Here is a 14,243-nt window from a genome sequence, read left to right on the forward strand (position 1 = left end):
TGATTTAGTTTTGAATATTTTATCATTGGAACACCTCTAAAATGTTAAATATTAACATTTCAATAATGGAAAATTTCCACTTAAATTGTTATATAACAATTGATTCTTTTAAACTTAATTTCCACATAAAAATGTTTGTAACTTATCTATATTAAATTTTGACACAATATTAGCATAATTCTATTGTAGTAGTATGTATACTAGTGTTAGATTTCGATTAGAAACTCATTAGTGTGTAACATCGTTGTAGGAAAACGATAGTGGTACGAGTGGAGCGTAGTTCAAGGCACCATTTGCATCATCTCAATGCAATGTGAGTATTCATGTACTCCCCTATTTTCGGTTTTTAAATGTTTTGGGGTGGAAAAGCATGTCCTAAACTATTTATATTCGCTGTATTTATTTGACTCGTATAAACTTGGTTGCTATATTTTGCATATTGTGAGTATTCATGTACTCCCCTATTTTCGGTTTTTAAATGTTTTGGGTTGGAAAAGCATATCCTAAACTATTTATATTCGTTGTATTTATTTGACTCGTATAAACTTGGTTGCTATATTTTGCATATTGTGAGTATTCATGTACTCCCCTATTTTCGGTTTTTAAATGTTTTGGAGTGGAAAAGCATGTCCTAAACTATTTATATTCGTTGTATTTATTTGACTCGTATAAACTTGGTTGCTATATTTTGCATATTGTGAGTATTCACGCACTCCCCTATTTTCAGTTTTTATGTTTTGGGGTGGAAAAGCATGTCCAGAAAAACTATTATTTGCATGTTGTATTTAAATTGATTTGTATCAAACATGATTGCTATTTTAGTGCTATATCTCTCTATGTATGTCTATGCAACACGGAACATGAGAACTTATCGTATTAAGGCCATTCCCTTGTCTCTAACCATTAACTCTTTGAGCCAATGGTCATTATGGATAGCGCTATTAGGAATTGACAACTCCTCACTCGCCCTATTGCTGGAGTGCATGATACCATATTCATCTATGGAATGCTAAGCATAAATCTTGATAGGGCTTCAGTCATAGGTTTGGTTGAGAACTCATTGTTTGCTCATACACATACAAACTCGTTACTCATTATAACAATAAACTTGTTATTTATTATGGCAATAAACTCGTTTATTAATTATAGCAATCAACTCGTTACCCATTATAGCAATAAACTTGCTTATTAATTATAGCAATGAACTTTATTTCTCATTACAACAACGAACTTTATTACTGAAAACTTATATATATGTTTTAGCAATGAAATTGTTTGCTCCTTGTAGCAACAAAATTGATTGCTCATTTTAGCAATGAAACCTGTTTACTCATTTGAGTAACGAACTTTATCTTCCATGAGAATATGAATGTTGCATCTTATTCGGGCAATATACTTTATCTCTCATGATGACAAAGAACTTTGTTTTTACAAACTTATTTACTCATTTTAACAATATACTTGTATTATTGGAAACTTTTATCAAAACTTTGATTTCAACCCATGGAACCAAGATTATTATGTTTATTTGTGAGTACTCACCAACTATTTTTATAGTTGACGCTCGTTTTACATGCTTTTTCAGGAATTATCGAGTAAGTGGCACTTAGGGACACTTCACTTTTGAGAACATTCGCATGTGTTGTATTTCTATTTTCATTGTAATTTCTTGTAAAAGTTGTCCAAACCCATTGTAAATTTGTAATGATTTTTAATACTATAGTTGGTGTTGTCTTTTAACTGCTGCTATGAAACCCTTTATACTGCCATGCCTCGTGTTTCCGCTTTAGCGGGGTGTGACATAGGGGTTCCATTGTGAAGCAGAAGTGCGGGATGATTTCGAGGAAGAAATCTAATTTAAGTAGCGGAGAATTGTAACATCTTGTTTCCTGCCATCTCCGAGCCATGGACTGGAAAGTCGATTGTGTAAGGTTTTGAGCCTTAAGGAGGCAAATTTTAGTCATCGTGGAAGGAGGTAATGATAGTTAAGAGATTTTACCCTTGAATTGTACTTTGGGCTGAAGGGTAGAAGGGAAAAGTCATAGGCCGGGTTCTTGCATGAAATATGGATTTTTATTTCTAGAAGTTTTTAGTCCAAGATATTTAGATAATATTCCAGAGCTCTTCAACACCTTTCCGTGGATATAAAGAACGTCAAAAACGGAGTTGGAACGAGGAAGTTACGACCGTTTGAAGTTAGGACGATTTTTGGATTAGCTGCGTACGCAGGGTGTATGCGGAGTACGTTGGGCATAATAGGGCATCCCTAGTACGTTGGGCGTACCAAGAGTATGCAAGACATACATGATCAGTGCCTAAACCATATTTTCGTGGTTTGAGCCCTATTTAAGCTCCTTAACTTCCCCGGACCCATTCCATTCTCAGCTTCCACCTCTCCAACACCCTCTCTTGAAAACATAACCCTAGATTGAGCCTTATGAGCAAGAACAATGTGTTTTAATTGCTTTGGAGTGCTCTTGGTGCACCTTGGAGAAGAAAGAACTCATTGAACAAGTGTTGGTTGCATTGGAGCTTTTAGACTTTGTTCACCTTGATCTTTCTTCTCGAGGTATAAAGTTTGAATCTTGATGATGAAATTGTTAGATCTAGCTAGTTTTGGGTGTTATTAGCTTTTGATCACTTTAAGTGTATAAAGTTTAGATCTTGAAAATTTGTGACCTTGGTATGGATAAAGTTGGAAAATTTATCCATCTAAACATCATTTTGATTCAGATATGAAGGTTGGAGACTTGGACTTAATGAATTAAGTTGAAAAAGATGCACTTTTGGGTCCCTTTGAGACTTAAAGACTAGATCATGTTTTTTGGGACCATTCTAATGGATAAAGTTGGAAACTTTATCCATTATGGTGCTATTATGAATCATAAAAATGTTATCTTGGCTATTTGATCCCTTCCATGCAAGAGTTGTAATGCCTTAAAGGGTTAAGAATTTAGCGCTTTAGTTTTGAGCACTTCCTAGCCATGCAAAGTCATAAAGTTGGAAAATTTATAACTTAAGATGATATTTGGGGGCTAGATCTGCATTTGGAAACTTCATTCACCCAACATACGTTGGGTGTACATGAGCGTATGCTGCACGAACACAATAGGAGCCCTAATTTTGGACCTTGTGTATGCTAAGCATACAAGCTGAGTTTGTTGGGCGTACTCAACTGAGTTGACTCGGTTGAATTTATGAATTTTTGGACTTTGATTAGGATTTGAACAATTTTAACCAAAGGGTATTTAGGGTATTTTGATATTAAGTTATGTTGGGCCATGATTTGAATAATAGGTGATGAGTAGAGCCGGTATTCAGAGCAGATATTTATTCAACTATTTGATATTAAGTTATGTTGGGCCATGATATAAGTGTTAAACAATACTTCCTAACTACTACGTATAGACAGTGGCCACACATGAACCATCGGAGGGCAAGACCATTTTGACATTTAAGCTGTTATGAAATCCAACAACCCTATGCGGCCCTTCAAAGCAGATTCCCCGTACCACGAGCAGTTAAAATGTATTATAATAACACTTTGTATAATTTATAATACTTAGCACATATATGTTTTATAGGTTCATAATAACGATAATGAACTTAAACATAAGTTATACTTAAAGTAGGGTAAACATAACTCACTTACAGGTGGTTTAGCGAGAAACCTGACTTTGCGCGGGCAGAACTTCTTCGCTGAATCTTTCTAAAAAGATTCTTGTAGCGCTTCAATGCTCACCTTACTATACTAAAACGACAGAAATAGAAGTCTAATAACGAGGGACTGAAATGCTCGGGGGATAGGAAGAGAAAGACTATTGAATCAAGAGAATGGTGAAAGAAATATGAGAGCCTAGAGCCTCATATTTATAGTAATTGAATTTCCAAAAATCACCCTCTATAGTTACTTAAATAACCTTATACTTATTTAAACAACTAAATATCCCTTTATAATACTATTTTAAATATATTTAATGATATTTGTACTAAACTAATGTCGAAAGTACTTAACACTAGTCTTATAACGACCGCATCGTCGATACCTTTCTAATGATATATACATATGTATATATATATGTACATGTATATATAATTTATACTTTATTTTAATTCGTAAATACGCCATTATAAATTATAACTCCTTCATATGAACTCCGTTTTTGATCTTCTTTATATCCATGCATAGTTATCAACGAGACCTACAACTTTCGTTTAAACTCCGTCGGCTAATTTTGACTTTATTTTTCATCCATATTCTTTTTATAAATTAAATGATTTTGCTAAAATTATAACTTTCTCATACGGACTCTGTTTTTGACATTATTTTTTTCAAAATTCCTATTTTAAAGAGTACTACAATTTTATTTTTGGTGGCTTTAGGTAAAAGTCAGCCGTTCTCTTCATAGCTTTTTACGTCACACATTCATTGTGCGCGGCTGAGTTTTATATTTTATAAAAATCACATCTAATTCATATGGATATGGATTTCGGTGAAATTGATATTTTTGGGATAGGGATGACGTGTACTTTCTAAATATATAATAATACATATATCTATTTTGGTGCACTTATTTTTACGATTTACGGATGATTCAAATGATTTTTCCTATTTTATTATATTATAATAATTATGAAACACATAATATTCACATAATTCTTCTTTATTATGCCAAAATAGGTTACAATTGTTGACCCACATCATTATAATAATGTTTATCATAGAAACACGGGCGTTACAGGTTATAAGGTAGAGTTCGCAGGTGGTATTGGGAATTCTATCCGGCATCCCTGTGTTTGAAGAGCATACGACATTGATTACAACCTTGAAAGTTGCACCCAACGGTTCGTCGGCCTGAGCACCGCATCCCAACACCATCTTCTTTGATACGGGGATGACAATCTGTCACACCCCGAAACCGATGGCGGAAACGTTCCGGGGCGGATGACATCATGAAAAAGTATCACAACTAATGTACATAGTAAGCATAGTAAACACAAAACATTACATTACATAGGAATAATTACATTTGTTTAAAAGTAAAGTGATACATGTTTATCTATACAATAGTTTGAACCAATAGTTCGAACCTAAGCAATTGAGACTATGATTACGGCATCCTTTTTCATAGTTATTGAAATTGCTTAGACACACAGGTGAGCTATCTACGGAAAGGTGTATGAATCTAAATTTTAGAAGTCCAACCGATTTTTGAATACATGTCAAAGCTAGTGGGAGCATAAGTGTTATGCTAATAATCATCATGTTAGTGGAAGCATGATTATTACGTTTAGTGTTGCAAGTTAGCAATGTTAATTATAGAAAACAAAGTTTCAATTCGTGAAGTTGCAGGGGTTGAAAAGTTGTTTTGCTATAATTAACAGAGAGAAAATTATACTTCATTTCAATTCTAGAAGCTTAGATTGAAATTTTAATCATCTTCAGTCAAGAATATATATATATATATATATATATATATATATATATATATATATATATATATATATGAATTTTATGTTGGAATGGTTCAACTTGAAGAAATTCTATATATATTGCATTTTCAAAATTCGATTATGATTACGGCATCCCTCTTCATAGTTAAATTTTGAAAACATGGCAAATACAAAAAAAATATTGTAGCAAAAGACTGGTCTAGTATCATGTCTTTATGTCAAACATCATGAATCGTGTCCCATATGCTTCGGATATAGGATCGATTGCATGTGCTATAATATTCATCTTTTCTAAATTTTCCAAATGCTTAAGGAATTGAGAAGGGAAAAGTCTAGAACTGGATATGACTATAGTGATTAAGCAATTGTCGAGGACAAATTTGAGGTTCGCCAAAGATTGGTTGCTCAGGGAAAGTTAGAAGTATGATGTAAGTTGTCGGAAAGGACCGTATTGACATGTTCTGAAAAGAAGCAACTCTTGTTCGGAAGTGATAGTCAAAATGGGACTATGGAGATGTCTCCATAGGTGGAAGTTATTCAATCTATGTAAGATTAGAAAACCTTAATGCAAGAAGGATGTTCAAAGCAATGTACTTTGAATATGAGACTTCCGTTCCATAGAAGTTGACCTTCTTTGGAATACTCTGTAATGACTGGTGACAAGGTTTTGGTGACTTTGTGAATAATCATTACAAGAGGAACATTGCATAAAAGTTTAAAATCTAACAGATTTTTTGGTAAATGATAGGAATCGGGGATTTTCACATTTACAATAAGGATTTGGGATTCTGAAATGAGTATCATTGGAATCATGTTCAATTGATCTACATCACAATGTAAGGATCATAGACAAACATAGTGTCCATACTTGGAGTATGGCATAACTATTGTTTAGAAAAACAAAGTGTACATGCTAGGAGCATAGGACGACTGTTGTTTTTATTCAAGTCTTAAGTTGATTGTTTGAAACATTATACAATGAATGATGTGTAATCAATATGGTGATAAATAAAAGGTGGTTCTATTTATATTCAAAAAGGTTCTGAGACCATATTGGATTCGATTATTATTGTGTTTCACTTTGCATGTTTTGACTTCCAAAATAGCTAGGTTATTCTTTCCGAATGACTAAGCTATTTAAACACTCCACAGTCGTTCATATGTTGGAAGTAGGTATGAATCAAGACTGTCATGAATCGAGGTTGTAGATGGCTAAATGTGTTTAGACATAGCAATGGTTGCTACAACATTCATGAGTGCTCATAAGTTATGAGTATTGGAATGAACCCACGCTCACTTGTATCACTTGATGGAATTTATCTCGAGTGACTGTGAGACGGTAATATCATATAAATCTTCAAACCTAGAGATATGAGTTGTTACCTATGAGTTGGTTGTGCATTGATTGCATGTAAACGCATCAGTAACTTGATGTTATAAAACGTGCCTTTGTGTACAATTCAACAAGTAGTAGAACAAGTATATGAGTCGAAGTTTATCTGTTCCTTCTAGAAATAGAAGCGATATCTGGGCCCCTCGATGATTTTGTTGTGACCTATGTACCGGCCGGTCAGAACTAAATTGATGTGTTCGATTAAGTTCTTTGTCAAACAAATTGAAAATTGGGAAACAAACTGCTGGACAATAAGTACGACGTTGTTCCATGTAATTGTCCGGCTGATATCATAAGAACAGAAGATTATATGATCACTTATCTTAAAATGGCGCTTCATAGTTCAACAGAGTTTTCGAGAGCTACGATTGCTGGTTGGTTCCTGAAGTAACATACACAAATATAGTTATTAGACTTATCCAAGTGGGAGTCTGTTGGATAAGGTCTCTAAGTCTATAACTTATTTGGTACATACTTGACCCGACCCGGCATGGTCCATTTGGGTTGCACTTCACCCGAACTATTTATGGATTATTTTATGAGAGTTATACACATATGATTATTAATATATTATAAGTTATAATATATTAATATGAAGTCATGTTATTTAATTAGTCTTAGTCTTAAATTAATTATGAATTAATTTAGAGATTAAAAGGAAGACTAATTGGGTTGTGGACTATTGGTTTTATATGGTGTGGGCTAACACTCATTTGTTAATGGGCTAGGCTTGTATGGAAGTCCATGGATGATCCATGGAGCTTTTAACCCATGGATCCTTGGAAAAGGAAAGGTCATGGGTTATTAGGGTTTCACCCTAATCATGTACACTATATAAGCATGCTTTTGTTGCATGAAATAGCCACTAGTGTGTGTGTTTGTGTGTGGCCGATTTTATAAGTGTGTATACACTCTCTCAAAGTTTTCCAAGAGTTTGTGGTGATTTGTGATCCCATTTGAGGCATTCACACTATTGGTGCTTGGCCCTCAAACTCCTTAGGAATCAAACTCATCATCAAAAAGGTATGTAATATCATCTAATTCATTTATGTTTAAAAGTACACCATGCCATGTTAGATAGGTTATGAACCTTGGAAAATTATTATTTTGCATGTATTTAGACAAACATAGATCCAAGGTTTATTAAGGTTGCATGCACACTTAGAAAGTGTTAGATTGCTCAAAACCCAACAAAAAGTATATGAAATATGAAACATTTCAAATGAAATAATAACTTTAAGTACAAGATATTCTTGTACTTTTGCTTGTATTCTCCCTGAAAACATTGAAAATATGGAAAACGTAGGGGTATGAACTCACCAGACGAGAAACGTGTCGGTTGGATTCTAAGTGTCAGTTCGGGGCTTGAATACATGCGGGGTTCCTATGTAATATGAAGAGATACATAATTGTATCTAATTAGACTTTGAACTACCAAATAAGTAAGACAAAACACTCCGAGACACGAAAACACTTTATTTCAAGTGTTAGGAGTGACCCGGGTAGCATCTAAGGGTGTGTAGGGCATAAATAAGGAGTTTACTCTTCAAGAGTAAGCCCTTAGAGGTGTTTACGGTCCAAAGACCATGTCCCCATGAGTTTATGGCCGTAAAATCATGGATGGTGTGTTCTTGGATGTTTAAAGGCCTTACAATGCACAAAGGAAGGTTCTAGGGTTGATTCCATGGCTTAGGAAGTGATCGGGACTTGAATTTACCTTGGAAAAGGAGTTTACGGTTCTTGAATGACACTTGGGGAGTTTACTACCGTAAACACATGAGTTTATGGCCGTAAACTCATGTTTGTCCATGAATCATGTGCTTTGGTGGTTGTTGGTTAAGCATACAAGGTTCTACACCCAAATCCATACAAGGTGTTTAGGGCACTTAAACACCCCATTGAAGGTGTTTACGGTTTTGGGAGACTTTCCCAAACCGTAAACTCAAGTATCACTCATTTCTATATGTTTTGGTGCATCAAATGAAGGAGTACAAGGTTCTAGGCACTCATGGAAGCCTTTGGAGGTGTTTAAGGGGCAATTTAACACCTTAAAAGGTGTTTAAGGTCCTTGAAGACGTGTTTACGGTTCAAGAATGTTCTTGGACTGTAAACTCATGTTTACTACCCAAATAACATGATTTTGGTGTTCAAATCTCGTATATGCAAGTCCTTAAGCCACATCAAAGCACTAGAAGGGACTTGGAAGGGTTTTGGGGCTTCAAAACCCCCTTAAGGGAGTTTACGGTTTTGGGAGATGTTCCCAAACCGTAAACACTTGTTCTTGATGGTTTTGGGTAGTTTAAACATAGATTTGCATGTTAAACAAGCTTAGAAACATGCTAGGATAGATTTCTTACCCAATTGAAGCTTGAAAGAGGTGTTTTTGTCTCAATTTCGAGTTTTAGAGAGAGAGTAGAGAGAGAAAGTTGTGAGGTGGGTAAAAGTCTTTAAAGGATAACCACTCAACCTTTATATAGGGGTTGGGTTTGAGACCCGGTGGAAATCTACCCGATACTGACGTCAAACAGGGTTAAAAATTTTACCCGATTAATTTGCCGTAATTACGACTTAGTCGCAAATAAAATTTTCCAAATAAATAACGAGGGTATTTTTACGCGTTTTTAATGGGTTTGGACACTCACGGGTCCATAATAACAAGTCCCCATTTTAATTAATTTAACTCAAAAGTTAACGGAAAAATTGGAATACGAACGGTTTTATTAACGGGAACGGGTTACAGTGACAGATTGAATTACAGGTTGTCACACATGAGCTTCTGTTTAGTGGTGAACATGATGCAGTTCGGTGTGGTTTTTGGTCAAAACCGAACCGAAAACCGCAACTTTGGTTTCTAAAAATTTAGAAACCGCACCGTTCGGTTTTTGCGGTTTTTTATTGTGTCTTTTTGCGGGTTTTTTTTTTTTTTTTTTTTTTTTTTTTTGTTAGGTTTTTATTTTATTTTTATTTTTTTTGCCTTTTTACTAAAACTCAAGTAACCCAACGAGTTAATTTGACTTTGATCAAGAGTGCTAATCATTTATTTGAGATAAACCGATACCACCACCTCTTGGTTTGAAATCAAATTACAGAATCACTCATCCAACATTTTCTAATACTTGAATATAATACGAATTTAATATAATATTTGTTTCAAAGATACATAAATCAATTAATGTATTCATAAAAATGATATTATCACCACTAATACTCTTCATATTTAAAAGTTAAAAAATGTCTTAAACATTATTTGTTATTGTAAATACCACTGAATGTATGTTTAAAAATATACAATCATCCTCCGATAGATAAGATAAATATTTATATTTATAGAAATTTTAATTATCATAAGTTATTAGTTCTTACAAATATCAACACTTAATATATATATATATATATATATATATATATATATATATATATATATATATATATATATATATATATATATATATATATATATGGAAATTTGCGAAAAAGTTCCAATATTTTAGGTCAGTTTACGATTTAGTCCCAAATTAAATTTTGTTTACAAAAAAGGACAGATTACCGACTAAAACTTCGGATTAACCCTTCGTGGCCGGTTTCACAGATTTAGCCGATATCTCGTCTTTTTTCGTTAATTAATCAAAATTTTGGGGCTTTTTCATTAATTAATCAAAATTTTAGGGCTTTTTCATTATTTATTACCAATAAACCAAAATATTTGGACTTTTCTGAAGATTACCTTTAAACTAATATATATTATATGACCTAATTTAATATGTACTATTCCATGTCTTCTTTCTTATGCTCTTCTAGGCTCACTGTGTGTTTTTATCGGTGTCGTCAAACCCAACAACAAAAATCTCACTCACAAGTCTTGTTAACTCCATCGATTTTCCAAAATTATCCATTCACAACTTTATGATCATCTTTCAATCTCCAAATAAAGAACGGAGAAAACCCTTGTTGATTACGTGGATGTCCCTATTACCTAACCATGACTTAAACCGTGGTTCCAACACTTGGATGTTCCTATTACCTAACCATGACTTGAACCCATATACTAATGGCGTTGTCCATAGTGTTGTTAACAATAGAAGACGAATCTCACATGTTCAATCACTGATACATTGGCTCAAGTCTTACTTGGCCCTTGTTTCCTTACAACACTATAGAAGCCCCGACATAAGATAAATCCCATATGGTTCATCATTTATTGGTTTTTTTTGTCAAAAAGTAAAGCATTTTAGAAGCCCCAAATAGACTAAAACGTAATAATGACAATTATTGTAATATTACAATAATTGTCATTATTACGTTTTAGTTTATTTGGGGCTTCCAGAATGCATTAGTTTTTGGCAAGACACAAACCCTGAAAATTAGGGTTTTCACACTCAGCTCCTACTCGTCGAGTTGGGGTCCTCCAACTCGTTGAGTAGACTCTAGAAATTACGCGACCATTAACACTCTCTACTCGGCGAGTTGGGGCCTCCAACTCGTCAAGTTGATCAGACAACAAGAATATAACTTAATTAAATATTATACCTGGGAGTCGGGATGTTACACCTATTGTAAGGAAACAAGGGTCAAGTAAAACTTGAGCCAAGGTATCAGTGGTTAAACCATGTGGGATTTGTATTTTGTTGTTAACAAAACTATGGACAATGCCGTTAGTGTATGGGTTCAAAATAAGGTTCGAGTCATGGTTAGGTAATAGGAACATCCGAGTGTTGGAACCGTAGCTCGTAGGTATACCAAATTAATATTTTAATAGTTTATGATGGATAGCTTGTTGACATTTTTTTTTACAATTAGAGTTAACATTCTTCATGGTTTTCAATACATCATATCGAGTTGATTTTTTTTACATATGTTGAGTTTTTTAAGATTAATGGTTCATTCTTCATGGTTTTCAAGCCCTATTGTAAGGAAACAAGGATCATGTAAGACTTGAGCCAAGGTATCAGTGGTTAAACCATGTGGGATTCGTATTTTGTTGTGAACAACACTATGGACAATGCGACTAGTGTATGGGTTCGAAATAGGATTCAAGTCATGGTTAGGTAATAGGAACATCCAAGTGTTGGAACCACAGTTGAAGTCATGTTTAGGTAATATGGGCATCCACGTAATCAATAAGGATTTTCTCCGTTCTTTATTTGGAGATTGAAAGATGATCATAGAGTTGTGAATGGATAATTTTGGAAAATCGATGGAGTTAACGAGGCTTGTGAGTAATATTTTTGTTGTTGGGTTTGACGACACCAATAAAAACACACAGTGAGCCTAGAAGAGCATAAGAAAAAAGACATGGAATAGTACATATTAAATTAGATCATATAATATATATTAGTTTAAAGGTAATCTTCAGAAAAATCCAAATATTTTGGTTTATTGGTAATAAATAATGAAATAGCCCAAAAATTTTGATTAATTAATGAAAAAGCCCTAAATTTTTGATTAATTAACGAAAAAAGACGAGATACCGGCTAAATCTGTGAAACCGGCCACGAAGGGTTAATCCGAAGTTTTAGCCGGTAATCTGTCCTTTTTTGTAAACAAAATTTAATTTGGGACTAAATCGTAAACTGACCTAAAATATTGGGACTTTTTCGCAGATTTCCCATATATATATATATATATATATATATATATATATATATATATATATATATATATATATATATATATACACACAATTGTCATAAATTTTTGCGAGACTAGAAACCGCATCGCACCGAGTATTCGGTTTTTGCAAAACTAAAAACTGCACCATCGGTTTTCATTTTAGTTTCGGTTTTTTGGTTTTGGTTTATGCGGGTTTTTTCACTTTTTTGGATTGCGGTTCGGTTTTGCTCACCCCTACTTCTATTTTCGGTATTTTTGTTTAACCCCTGCGGTTGGTCAGGTCGGAATTCTCCTTTTTCCGACTCGTTATCCTCTTCTTCCAACCATATGTCCAATATGCCTTCTTCTTCTTCTTCCTCGTATTTAGATTCCTCCAACTTATCAAAGAGAGCGGGTTTGAATAGTGACAAATCATCTATATACTCCACCACACCTACTCTATATTCCATGCCATTGACTTTGATTATGATTTCCTTATTAATCCATGTTCTTTTTGCTGTTAGAATTCTGAACTTCCCAAAAAGGATTAATAACCTTGCCAAACCTGCTTGCAATTATCGAGAAATTGTCTTCTTCCCAGAACTCCAAGGGTACTCCAAGGATTTTCAGCCAAGCAAATTCTTCCATATGGAGGTTGCTATTGATCAGACCCCCTCCCCTTATCCATTTGAACCAGTCCTTCCATCTACTTTCATCTTCCAAAATTTCGTAGCATCTAGGGAGCAGTTGAAGTGGATGGAAAGTATTAGACCTCCATGATATTTGGTTTCTTATGCTATTATTCTCAAAGCATGGTATGTACATATGTGATCGAGACTGTTGGTTTCTCCAATCAAAACATTTTTCTTTATCCACTCACTCATGTTAGTGTTCGTGTTTAGTATGATGTGGGGGGGGGGGGGGGGGGGGGGGGGGTAGGAATATTCATTTGCTGATCACTTAAACCAGCCACGACCTGTGCAAAAGTCCTGTTGCTTCTAGGATCATATTTAGAAGGAGGAATCTCTTGTCTAGAGTGAATTCCTTCAATCTGTATCCTTCTGTTGGTTTTGATTTTGATTTTGGTTGGCCTTTCTCTGATTTTTGGATATATTTACCTCTAGTACCATTTTCTTACATTTTATACCATGTAATGTTGCCTCTAATGCCTTCACATCGTCAACTCCCGTGAATCTAACGAATGCGTGATTTTCTTCCAATAATTCTTCTTCCACCCAAAGTATATATCTGAAACTTTTCCATATCTTAAAAAAGGCCTCCACAGCTCCTCCTTACTGATGCCATCAGGGAATCCCGCCACAAAGTAATTTGTGAGAGTGTTGCTCTTTTGTAATCTGTCTTTGGATCTCCTCCGGTGGACCTCCGTCCACTTGCCTATAAGTTGATGACTTCTCATCGCAGACGACAACTACTTCAAAGGAGTTTCATCACAATTAAATTCATTGACACTCTCAATTCTCAAAAGGTAATTTCTAATTCTTATTAATTAATCCATATTTAAGTTTTTTTGTAATTTGTGGTTAATTTTATTTTGAAAAGTGTAATTTGTAATTGATAATAGTATTATGATAGGTTACTTAGTTTCTTAATTCTCATAATTATAGGGAAAATCATGAGCAAAAAAGGAACCGTCGGTTCTTTTTTCAAACGAAAAGAAGATGTTAATGACCCACAACCACACCTTGTTAGTGATAATATGGAAGAACCAATTAATTTTGAAATTAATGTAGAAACTGGAAAAAAAATGATATTTGAAATTCAAGAGATGCAAACTTAGATTCATAGA

The sequence above is a fragment of the Lactuca saligna genome, chromosome 4 (genome assembly GCF_052625555.1).
Source record: "Lactuca saligna cultivar CGN05327 chromosome 4, ASM5262555v1, whole genome shotgun sequence".
Lineage (NCBI taxonomy): Eukaryota > Viridiplantae > Streptophyta > Magnoliopsida > Asterales > Asteraceae > Lactuca > Lactuca saligna.